The 12109-nt window shown below is 35.2% G+C and overlaps 1 long non-coding RNA gene across 1 annotated transcript; it reads left to right on the top strand.

Annotated features, from left to right (window-relative positions):
* The first annotated feature begins 7933 nt into the window (after positions 1–7933).
* Positions 7934–12054, top strand: LOC309479840. The gene is made up of 3 exons (XR_014199448.1): positions 7934–7961; positions 9925–10107; positions 11593–12054. It is a non-coding gene; the product is annotated as an uncharacterized lncRNA (long non-coding RNA).
* The last annotated feature ends 55 nt before the right edge of the window (positions 12055–12109 follow it).

The following is a 12109-nucleotide window of genomic DNA, read 5'->3' as shown; positions in this document are numbered from 1 at the left end:
GTTTTTTGTTTTTGTTTGTTTTAGTTAACTTGTTCTACTTTTCAATTTGTCTTTGTCATTTTATTCGCTTAATGTGAGGGGTATACGAGAACAGACTAAGAGGAAAGCTGTATTTTTATTTTGTAAAACTTTCAAGGCAGATTTTTATTTTCTTCAAGAAACACATTCTTTAGCTTCAGATTTTAATTTCTGGAAAAATCAGTGGGGAGACAATATCTGGATGGCAAACAGTAAATCTGCTGGCGTTGCCATATTAAAGGGCTCCTTTCAGGGAAAAATCCTTAAAAATGTTGTTCATGATTTAGGAAGATGGGTTATTGTAGTTATTGAATTTATGGAGAATATTTTCATTTTGGGTAATATATATGGTCATAATAATAGTCATAGAAACACAGACCTTTTTGTAGAATTTGATGAACAAATAAATGCCTTATTAAATTCCTTCATCAACGCTAAATTAATTTTGGGAGGTGACTGGAACTGCATAAGTGACCCCATCATAGACTGTCAACCTCAAAGATCCTTAAGAGGCAATTATGGAGAGTTTAATAATCTATGTATGCATTTAAACTGTTGTGACATATGGAGATTAAAAAATCCACAGCAAATCCAGTTCACTTGGAATAACAAAGATTTATCTAAGAGATCCAGGATTGACTTCTGGCTTATTTCAAATGAGTTACTAGACAGTGTGGAAGAAACCAAAATAGAACCCTCAGTATTTTCTGATCATAATATGATTACTTTAGTATTATGTATAAGGGGTCAATCAATAAAATATAAACCAAATTATTGGAAATTAAATAATACACTTTTGAGTGATAAAATCTTCAAAGAAAAAGCCAAAAAAATCATAAATGAAAATTTGATAGAAGCAAAAAAAGACAAAATATATGGCAAACATTGGGAATATACAAAATTTCAGATCCGTAATATGGCCATTGAAAGGGCAAAAGAATTATCTAAGGAAAAAAGATTGAGACAAGATAGAATACTCAAGGGAATAATTTATATCTATGAAAAAAATGAGCAATCACAAGCTGACATCAATACTTTATTTGAATTACAAGCTGAATTGGACAATATCTATCAAAATTTGGCACAGGGAGCCTTTATTCGTTCTAGGCGAAAATGGATAGAACATGGTGAAAGGAATACAAAATATTTTCATAATTTAGAAAAAAGAAATGTTAGTGTTAACAGTATTTATAAACTTAGAATTAATGATCAGATCTCTGAAAACTCCTCAAAAATGTCAAATTTTGTGGAAGATTTTTATAAAAAACGATATTCCGAACACAACAGTTGTCAGAGCTCATTTTTCCTCTCATGTATAAAAAGTGTGGCTCAAGGTATTGATGAAACTCAGAAGGACATTTGTGATCAAGACATATCCCTAGAAGAACTTAAAAAGAACATTATAAGCTAAAAGATAATAAATCCCCAGGGAATGATGGCCTAACAGGTGAATTTTATAAAGCATTTCAAGATTACATTTCTGAATTCTTATTATTAGTTTTTAAGGAGGCTATAGAAACCTGTAGGCTTCCCCCGACTATGTGTCAAGGCTAAATTACATTATTACCTAAACCCAATAAGGATTGCTTGCTTCTTGACAACTGGAGGCCTATAACCTTAATTAATAATGATGCAAAATTGTTGGCTCATATTTTTGCGCAAAGAATAAAGTTGTGCTTAGATACAATAATAGATGACAGTCAGTCTGGTTTTATGCAGTCCGTTCCTATTTCTGTTGGTCATGCAAACCATGGCTCTATGTATACATTACGATTCGTTTCAAGGCATCAAAATTATGGAAAAAGAAATGAAATGTTGTCAGCTAGCTGATGATACAGCTATTTTTTTAAAAGACAAATCACAGGTTAAAAAAGTTATAGAGTGTCTCAATGTATTTTCTAAAGCTTCAGGTTTATCTTTAAATGTTAAAAAATGTACTCTTTTTCCACTTAAAAACAATGATATTCCCTTAACTGAATTTGAAGGTATTCCAGTTAGGGAGGAAGTTACGAACCTTGGTATCAATATCTGTAAAAATCAATCAGACAGAGTGCAATCTAATTTCCAACCCCTTATGGTGAAAACGAAAAAGAGATTTGATATGTGGCTCATGGGGGATTTATCACTCAAAGGTAGAGTTCTTTTGTCCAAAACTGAGGGGCTGTCTCGTTTAGTCTATCCTGCAAAAGTGTTAGATGTGCCAAAATCTTTTATTAAAAAAATTGATTCAACCTTATTCAACTTTATATGGAAAAACAAGTCACACTATTTAAATAAAAATATATTATGTAATTCTTATAATCAAGGAGGTTTAAATGTGCTTGATTTTGGTACTTCTAATACAATTTTCAAGTTAAACTGGATTAAACATTATATTAAGCATACTGATAAACTATGGTATATTATTCCAAATCTTATTTTTGAAAAAGTTGGTGGTATAGAGTTCCTTTTAAAATGTGACTTTGAGGTTAACAAGCTCTATTCAGCTATCCAATTTTCATAGACAGGCTCTTTTATGTTGGCTTCTTATATACAAACATAACTTCTCCCCCCACAAGCAGTTAATCTGGAATAATAAAATGGTTAAATATAAGAATAAATCGATCTTCTACGACAATTGGATTAAAAATGATATTCTAATGGTCTCACAACTGATTAATAACGAGGGTTACTTACTTACATATACAGAGTTTTTAAACATATGTGGGATTCCAATAACTCCACGAGAATATAGTATTGTTTTTGATCCAATTCCAGTAGGTTTTTTGAGACTCTTGAGAGGTAGTAGTGAACCACATAAGCAATCAATGGATAAAAAACAGGTTTTGATAAACGGTATTGATATAAAAGATAGTAAATGTAATAATAAATTCTTCAGATGCTTGATTCACTGCCCTGCTACACCTCAAAATAAATACTTTTGGAATGAACACTTTGGAAATATTAATTGGAGATCATAAATGTAAATGGTCTGAAAGGATACCCAACATTTTCCATTTTAGGGCTGACATGAAGATTTATTTTGAAACACTGAAAGGACTTTCAAACCGCAAAGCAACCAGAACTATGGACATCTTCACCTCTTCGTTTTAATTATACACATATAACCCCTTTCTGTTATGTTATATTATATATATTTTTTTATCTTTTCTTTTCATTAATGTGTGAATCAATGTTCTTTAAATTCATTGATATGAATGTATACCTTTAATGTTCCTAATATCTTATGATGCTTTGGAATCATTTAGAATAGTATATGTGAAATATTTGTATCCATTGTTTTACCTCGTGTATAACTCTGAAAAAAAATAAAAAAATGCATCACAGCAAACATGGCACGCTCTGCAAAACAGTAGAATGAAGTCAACTAAGTGCAATCTGTAGTATCATTAAATAACATCATCAGTAGGCCTATATCTTCCATACTTTTCCATGCGCACGATAAGGTGTGAAAGTGGAATGCAGAAGCAGGACGGTTACCATGGTAACGAAGGACGCCTGCTTGTGCACACCAATGGAAATTGTTACATGAATTTACAAAACTATCAGATTAAAGTTGGAATATTAAATTTATTCGTCAAGTTTAAGTGTAACATCTTCATAAAATATATGGGTATGTGTTAATATAACGTATTTTGCTTCTAGGATATTTGATGTGCAGGTTCATCTGGAAGATATCAATACAGAAATCACCTTTAAGATGTTTATGACTTTGGGGACATTTACACATAAGTGGGCAGTGGAATGGGGGAAAACGCAAGGTCTTGAGGCGTGTTTTTAAAAGCTGAACTTCTTTTCAATTGAGCGCCGCGTTTTTAGAACGCCGAGACGCTGCAGAAGAGCGAGCGCAACGTCCGTCTAGTGCGCGTATGCCTAGAAAAGCAATGAAAAAGCGCGTTCTGTATGAACGGACCCTTACACAGATTTCCAGATGAAGTGTTCTTAAAACAGATCTGGAAAGGTGTGCTGTCTTATCATTCCTCCATCTATTTGAAATCCATGGATCACCCTTCTGTGTTGCTACTTGTTCATACACAAAAATATAAATAATTATATTGATTTATATCTTAATTTCTTTTCTTTTTTTAACTTACCGGGCGACTATGCAGGCTATGACAGCCGTCATTTACCCTGCCATACCCAGCTGATGCAAAGCGTAGGTTACTTTATATCTACACAGAGAGAAAGCCCTGTCTAGGCTCTTCTGTTGTGTCGAGCCATTCGTTATTTGTTTGATGAGAAAATGAAATGTAGCCTAGTTGCAATACACGCGTTAAATTTTGTAAGCTCCGTGCAACTGCAGCAGCAGAGGACTATTATTACTAGAATATTAGAAATCTAATACTCAAGCTGATTTCTCATTTTTCTACTCTTAATATTAAATAAAATAAAAACGACTGAACGAAAGATACACGGATTCTCTTGAACTACCACCGCGTTTGCGGTAGAAAACTACTGCAGTGCAGCCAAAATGCTCTGTTCGACTTTTCTGAGATCCTTTACTCTTCCCTGTGGATGACCTGTGACCTGACCTACTTTCTGTAAGATCTGAATTTTCCGCGGTTTGAATTTTAGAAAACTGAATTTGAAGTTCTGAATTTCTTCTTCATCTTGAAAACTTGAATCTGTATTTTTAAAAACTGAATATGAATTTGCAGTCAAAGAATTCAGAACAAAAAAATAGCTGTTTGAAAATATATGTCTAATAAATGTAAAAAACGAAATAAATTCGTTTAAGGAAATCAAATTCAGAACTATTTAAAATACCACATAGCCTACAATTCAAATTTGTTAGATTACACGTCTTGTAAATAAATCAAATAATTGACACAATTCAAATTCAAATCATATTGTCATATTATAAGCTCCATAAGACCACGGCTATGATACACACGCCGTTGACTGAGGTTGATTAATAGATTTATAAAAAAAATAATAGAAAAAAAAATAAATAAATACAAATCTGATACCTTTTTACAGCAGTTTAAAGTAGTGGCTGTTTTCAGCCACGAACATAATGAAAGGGTAGTGAATTTCAGGGCCGTGCAGAGACCTCTGGAGGGGCAGGTGCTCAAAGTATAAAAGGGGGCACATGGAACAAGGCTTTAAATAGGGCTGTGCTCAAAATATCAATACAGCAATATATCAATATGGATGATTCTGTATCGATACGGCAGCAAATGCATTGATGCAGTTTTGAAAAAGAAACAGAACAGAAAAGACTAATTTTAAGTTTAAAAGTAAAAAAAAAATTAATAATTATGTGTACATATTAATAACTCTGGGATTAGAAACTGAAGTATCTTAAGTTGCCCCAACCTGATGGCTTTTCCTTCTCTGTTCTAGCCTACAGAATAATAAAGAACAACTGTTATAGTAAACTGTGTAGGACAAAATCAACGTGGCCCACGTTTCGTTCAGTACAGTATAGTTTTATTTAATGCCATGTCAGCATCTGTGGCTATTTTCATGGCATAAACTGATTTACAAAAATACAAGAGTTACATTTATACAATGAAAATAAAAACAAAGCAAACAGAAAAAAATACAGCAATTAATACTTTACAATATTTTTAACATTAATGTGATACCTGTTTCTGGTAAATTCTTACTAAAGTCCTTAAATGAGTTTGCTGCCTTTGCTGTTGTTGTTGTTACTGCTGCTGATGATGATGATGATGATGATGATGATGATACTGCTGGAGTTGATCTGAGACTGTAGACATTAAAACAAACATATAGGAGATATATTAGCTGATTAAACCATTTTTATGTGACCATGACAAGATGTAAAGATAGCTGACAGTGTTTGGAACTGGCTCACTAGCTCACTGACCTGCTGTAAAGCTGCAGATTCTGCCCAGGCTGTTAGGGGAGATGTTCACAGAGGCTGCTGCACACAAAACATAAGATACTGGTAAGCCTTACCAGTGTAGTGATCATTTTTAAGGCACTCTACGTTTTTTAAATAAATATTGTAATAATAATAGTTTAAAGTACAAATAACATAAAAAGACCAGACCCTCGACACCCGTGAAACTTTTCTCCCTAAACAGCAAGCTAACGTAACTTCTACAGCCTACACACAGACAGCAATGTAAACAACATTTCTGCATGCTCTCTTCACGTCGTTCTTGTAAAATAACAATAATAAGTAAACAAACATCATAAGCACTTCGCTAAAAATGAAACACCACTTACCAGCAGCCGCAGAGTTGAAGATATCCTGTGGTAGTGCGCGTAGCCGCGCGAATTTTAAAAATGCGCGTGCACTGCAGCGAGAGGAATCGTCCCGGTTGAGTTCGTCAGGTGAAAGGTCATCATGTGGGTCATTTTATTTACGGCTAAATTATTATTCATTAATTTTACTAATAGTTAGATTGGGCAGGCATCCACAAAAGGGCCTTTAATTACAAAAAAAGGAGAGGAAATTTTGCCTTGACAAAAGGGCACTTTGGGCACCAAGGGGCAAAAGGGCAGGTGCTCGAGCACCCAACGCCCCCCCCTCCCCCCCTCTGCACGTGCCTGGTGAATTTGAACAATGCACAAGGGTTAAATATGCGTGTTTGACCGCTGCAGAGCAGCAGATGTGACGTCACAGTCGAGTTCCATATGACGTCACAGACTGAGTTCAGTTCAGCAGGGATTATCAGACTCAGACTCACTAACAGATGAAAGTGTTACAAACGCAATCTACCGCTTTAAACAACAGTAAAATAGTGTCTACACAGCTCGTTGAGATTCAGAATCTGACAGAATACGGTGTCATTTAATATATTTACGATATAAATTGAGTTACTTGACGGAATCTTCAGCTCAGGTGGTCATAACTGTAGTTCAGTAAAGTTATATATAAATATTATGTCTCCAAAGTTCCTATTGAAGCTGGACAGCTTGTCCCTGGAGGCGAAGGACCGGACAGCCGCTTGGCAGGACCACACAAAAGGTACGGAGTAAATACACATCAGAACTAACACATAATGAATCCGACTTCAATGGTAGGACTTGTATGGCACAGCATATCAGCATTACTGGGCTTGTAATGGGCTCTCGGAGCACAGGATGCTTATATTTGAAACTTTGCTAGAGATGAAGAATGTTTTTTACAATATAGAGAAGATGGTGCTCTAGAAAACATCATTGTTATATTGTCCCAGCAGCATACGACCAGCGGCGCTGGTTAGCCATCTTTTTACCACAGTATTTGCTGTAAAACCATAGAAACTAACACAATGAACCATGGTTTTACTACAACAATTATGGTTTATCTATGATTGTTGTAATAAAACCGTAACTACAAAAAACGTATGGTTACTATAGTTATGATTAACGTTACCATACTTTTACTTTAGGTTTACTGCAATATTAAACTAAGTTGAACCATGGTATGAACAAAAAAATAACAACATGGATACAGTTTTACCATAGTAAAACCATAGATCTAGTACTTTTCACAATACATATAGTTTCAAAGCCACTTTAAGGTTACAATCATAAAATATCCTTTAATCTGCCAGAAGTGACTGTGACACAACAAAGAAATGTCCATATGGAAATAGCTCTAAGATAATACAAGTCAGGACTTTAAAGTCATGTTCAGTTAAATAGACAAAATTAAGCTGTACTTCAACATTTTTTAAGGGCAATTTCGCAGATTTTTTGCATCTGCACAAACTCGCTAGATCAGAAATCCAACATGGTGGCCATTTGCAACGAGCCCATTTCTCTAGTGTTCTTGGAACATGAACTAGTGAATCATTGAGCTGTAATCTGTGCTAATAAAACAGATGTTTCTAATCAATATTTGTTGTTTGCAGAAAAAAAGACAAAAGGGAAGAACTTCCTCTGGAGAGGATGTAAGGCTGTGAAACGTTCCTTCCAAACCCTCAAATCACGGGCTCATCTATACACACCCAGCGTAGAGCCGCTAGCCGGCACAGATGGTGAGTCTCCAGTTATTACCACCCTGATTCATGGCCATTTCAGCCTGATGTTTCTGGTGTTAGTCTTCATTTTTCCTTCTCTACTCCTGTTGGCTCCTCAAATATGCATTTAAATGTTTTGTTTGTTTGTTTTGTTAAACACCATTTGAAAAACCCATATATTTATGTAGTGTATTCTGATGGTTGAGAATTCTTTCTGTTTTTCTTTTTGTTACATTTTTACTGAACTGTACTGTAAATGTGTCTTATGGTGTGACATAACAAAAACTAAGAAAAATAATACTCCTAATACAAATAGCATGAGAGATATTTATTTTCATTGTTAGACACTTATTTTCATATAGTGTTTATGTAGTGTAGGAACGGATTATGTCATGGTTGTGCCCTGGGCATGGATGTGTTTGGGTTCCTGTCATAGTTTTAACAAATATGCCTTGTATAATTTGTAAAACATTTTTTTAATTATAACATGATAACATTTTTATTGTAATTATAACAAAATATAAAATATCTTCCACTTAAAACAATAATACATGTTAAATAAAAAAAAACAAATTATAACGAATAGGCTGTAACGTTTTCCAGCTCTGGGAGAGACTGCGACACCAAACATATACTATCATACTGTATAGTACAAGGTTTAAAACATTTAAATAGACACATCAAGTAGTGTGAATGTGTGTGATTCAGTAGCTTATAGTTGAGATTAGGCTCTTGACAAGCGATTTCTGAGAGACGCACAGAGAGACGGCAGCGCGGCTGGTTGGTTTCATTCATAGCCTATAGTTTGCACTCATTCGCGTATCATATTGTACAACTTTTTTTATATTTAAATGCACATATCAAACAGTAGAAAATGTGTATGATGTAGTGTCTTAGTTGATAGTAGCTTACTCTTGAGTTGATAGCTCTGATTTCACACTGAGTTCACACTCATTTGTGTATCATATAGTGGTTTAAAAAGTTTAAATAGACACATCAAGTAGTGTGAATGTGTGTGATTCAGTAGCTTATAGTTGAGATTAGGCTCTTGTCAAAAGAAAAGTAGAAAATGTGCAGTATGTAGTATTTTCAAGTATTTTATTTGATCGGCTGTTATTGATAAAGCTCTGATTTCTGAGACGCATAAGGCAGCACGATTGATTTGTGATCATGCTGTGCTCATTTCAGTCACAGAGTTCACACTCGTTCACATCACACACTCATTATTGAGTAGTTTATTAGAGGTTTATACAGAGCTCTCAAGTTGTATCAAGAGTTTGGAGTGAGATCTGTTAGGGGACGAGCCACCCACATATTTGCAGCAGCGGCCCCTCGGCCCCACCAAATTTGCTTCATTTTTTGCTAGCAGTTCAATTTTACCTATTGTTCATAATTGACCAGCATAATATAATTCTCATACTCTGACATCACGTAAAGTAACTTTGATTTGCAGAAGATCAGAAATCAAAAGACTGAAGTTTTTTAAGATTCTTTAAATGGATATTTTATTTTTATTTTATGTATTTCTGTGCTATAGTTTATTTTTAAATGTAGTTATATTTGCATATTTGTATATTTACAGTAGGCATAATTGGTCGGGGAATCACACATGCGTATGTTCATGCACCATGAGTCAATTTACTCTTCATGTACAAAGTGTATTTAATGAAAGTGTATTTCATTCACATGATTTAAACATGCATGCATTTAAATGTCATTTACTCATGGAATAGTAATATAGATCTTAGTATTATTTTAAGTGATGTATCATAATCTATAAACAACTATTAAAGATCATTCTCTGGTTTCTCTGGCTCTCTGCACTGGCGTCTGCACAAACTCGCTAGATCAGAAATCCAACATGGCGCCCATTTGCAACGAGCCCATTTCTCTAGTGTTCTTGGAACATGAACTAGTGAATCATTGAGCTGTAATCTGTGCTAATAAAACAGATGTTTCTATCAATATTTGTTGTTTGCAGAAAAAAAGACAAAAGGGAAGAACTTCCTCTGGAGAGGATGTAAGGCTGTGAAACGTTCCTTCCAAACCCTCAAAACCAAAGTGTTTCCTCTTGAGGCTGAGCAGAAATCACGGGCTCATCTATACACACCCAGCGTAGAGCCGCTAGCCGGCACAGATGCGCTCGAGTCCGAGCCGACAGATGGTGAGTCTCCAGTTATTACCACCCTGATTCATGGCCATTTCAGCCTGATGTTTCTGGTGTTAGTCTTCATTTTTCCTTCTCTACTCCTGTTGGCTCCTCAAATATGCATTTAAATGTTTTGTTTGTTTGTTTTGTTAAACACCATTTTAAAAACCCATATATTTATGTAGTGAAGTCTGATGGTTGAGAATTCTTTCTGTTTTTCTTTTTGTTACATTTTTACTGAACTGTACTGTAAATGTGTCTTATGGTGTGACATAACAAAAATGATGGAAAAAAAAAATCTCTTAATAATAGCATGAGAAAGATTTAACTTCATTGTTTGACACTTATTGTCCAAAATGTTTTCTTATAATGAAGTATTAGGAGTTCCTTCCACTGGAACTAAGGGGCCAAGCCCAACCCCTGTAAAACAACCCCACACCATAATCCCCCCCCCCCCCAGACACGGCGTCAGCCGATTTTGCCGGGGCTTCAGCCCTGAATGTGTTTTGAAAAGTTGACTGACAAATATGAAACCGGACAATAGCCTATGTAAACCCCCGAAATCATAAGTTGCCATATTTCATCGTGCTTCGGCTTTGCTGCTGTCTCTGACTGGTGATTGTTGAAATCTGTCTCACACAGAGACGCACCTCGTGAGTGATTTCAGCCTGTCCTAGAATATCTCCAGGATTTGCGCGTAAAAGCAAACAGTCTCACAGCAATACATTTTTTTAAATAAATAACGCAGTCAGCACCGCCGCACAGTCCTCTGTCAGAAGAGATGTTGTCAGGCTATATGTCAGTAAAACTCAGAAAAACGAACTTCTTGTCGTGTCAGCCGTGTGCTTGCGGCGCGCACTCTTCAATATCACACGCAAATGTGGCGCACCCTGTATCACGCAAAAGAAACTACGAGCATGTAACGTCGTGTTCTGCCGTCAATTAAGTATTGAGATAACCAAAAGGGAGATTAAAGCTGCGTCAAAACTCTATGTCGGGGCTTTTGTATTCATTTGTAGACTACATAAATGTTACACATTTTGGCGTAGCCCTTCTCATTTTTCATTATTAATATTCTAACATTTGATCAATATTGAAAAGTCATCAAAACTGACTCATGTCATAAAAATAATAATTTTGTGACCAAAAATGTGAAAAATACATGTAGCCTAAATGATCGTTCATGAGATTCTTTTAACTATAAGCAACTCAATTTGTCTAGATCTGTAATATTATTTCCTTTGTATAATGAGCTTGTCTTTGTTTTCAATTATCTTATATTTTTATTGTGAGTGTGAACTGCTGCACAGTCGTGTAATTTAGTCAGCTTGATTAACATTATTACAATTTATCCCTATATAACACAGATGTTCTTTGCTAATTACAGAAACTATAAGCAAAATTCTTTAGTATAAATATATATTTTTAAAATGTATATATATATTTGTATGCTCCTCGAATGTGTTGGAGTATTTCACCAGTCATTCTCGTCATCCTCAGGTTTGTTCCTCTCTGAGATCCATGTTGAGTGGAGATGTAGAGATTCGTTGAGTCTGAGCAGCCGAGACTCGAACAGTGTCGATGTATTGGAGAGCCCAAACCAACAGGGTTTGTCCAGGTTCAACAACCTCAATCCGCACCCGACCCAGACACAGAGCCAGGATCTTCCCGGATCATTAACATCTCTGTTTTCTGAGTTTTCTGTGTCCACAGGTCAGGCTCACGGGACGAGGGCGAAGCAGAACCCAGATGATAGACGTCCGTCCACTTCATCTGAACACTCTCTCACAGGTCAGAATAGGCTTTTAATAAAGAAGTAATGGCTTAGTTTCTATTTCTATTTTCAATGGCTGATTTGTCATTGAAAATAGAAAGTTGAACCAACTAAAGTAACGGTAACACTTTATTTTGATGGTCCCTTTTGAACATTCTGTCGACTATAAGTAACTTTGCAACTACATGTCAACTTATTCTAACCCTAACCCTACCAGTCTACTAATACTCTACTAATACTCTA

This window comes from Leuciscus leuciscus (genome assembly GCF_965113295.1).
Source record: "Leuciscus leuciscus genome assembly, chromosome: 17".
Taxonomy (NCBI): domain Eukaryota; kingdom Metazoa; phylum Chordata; class Actinopteri; order Cypriniformes; family Leuciscidae; genus Leuciscus; species Leuciscus leuciscus.
The sequence above is the reverse complement of the archived record's forward strand: the minus strand, read 5'-3'. Positions and strand labels throughout refer to the sequence as shown.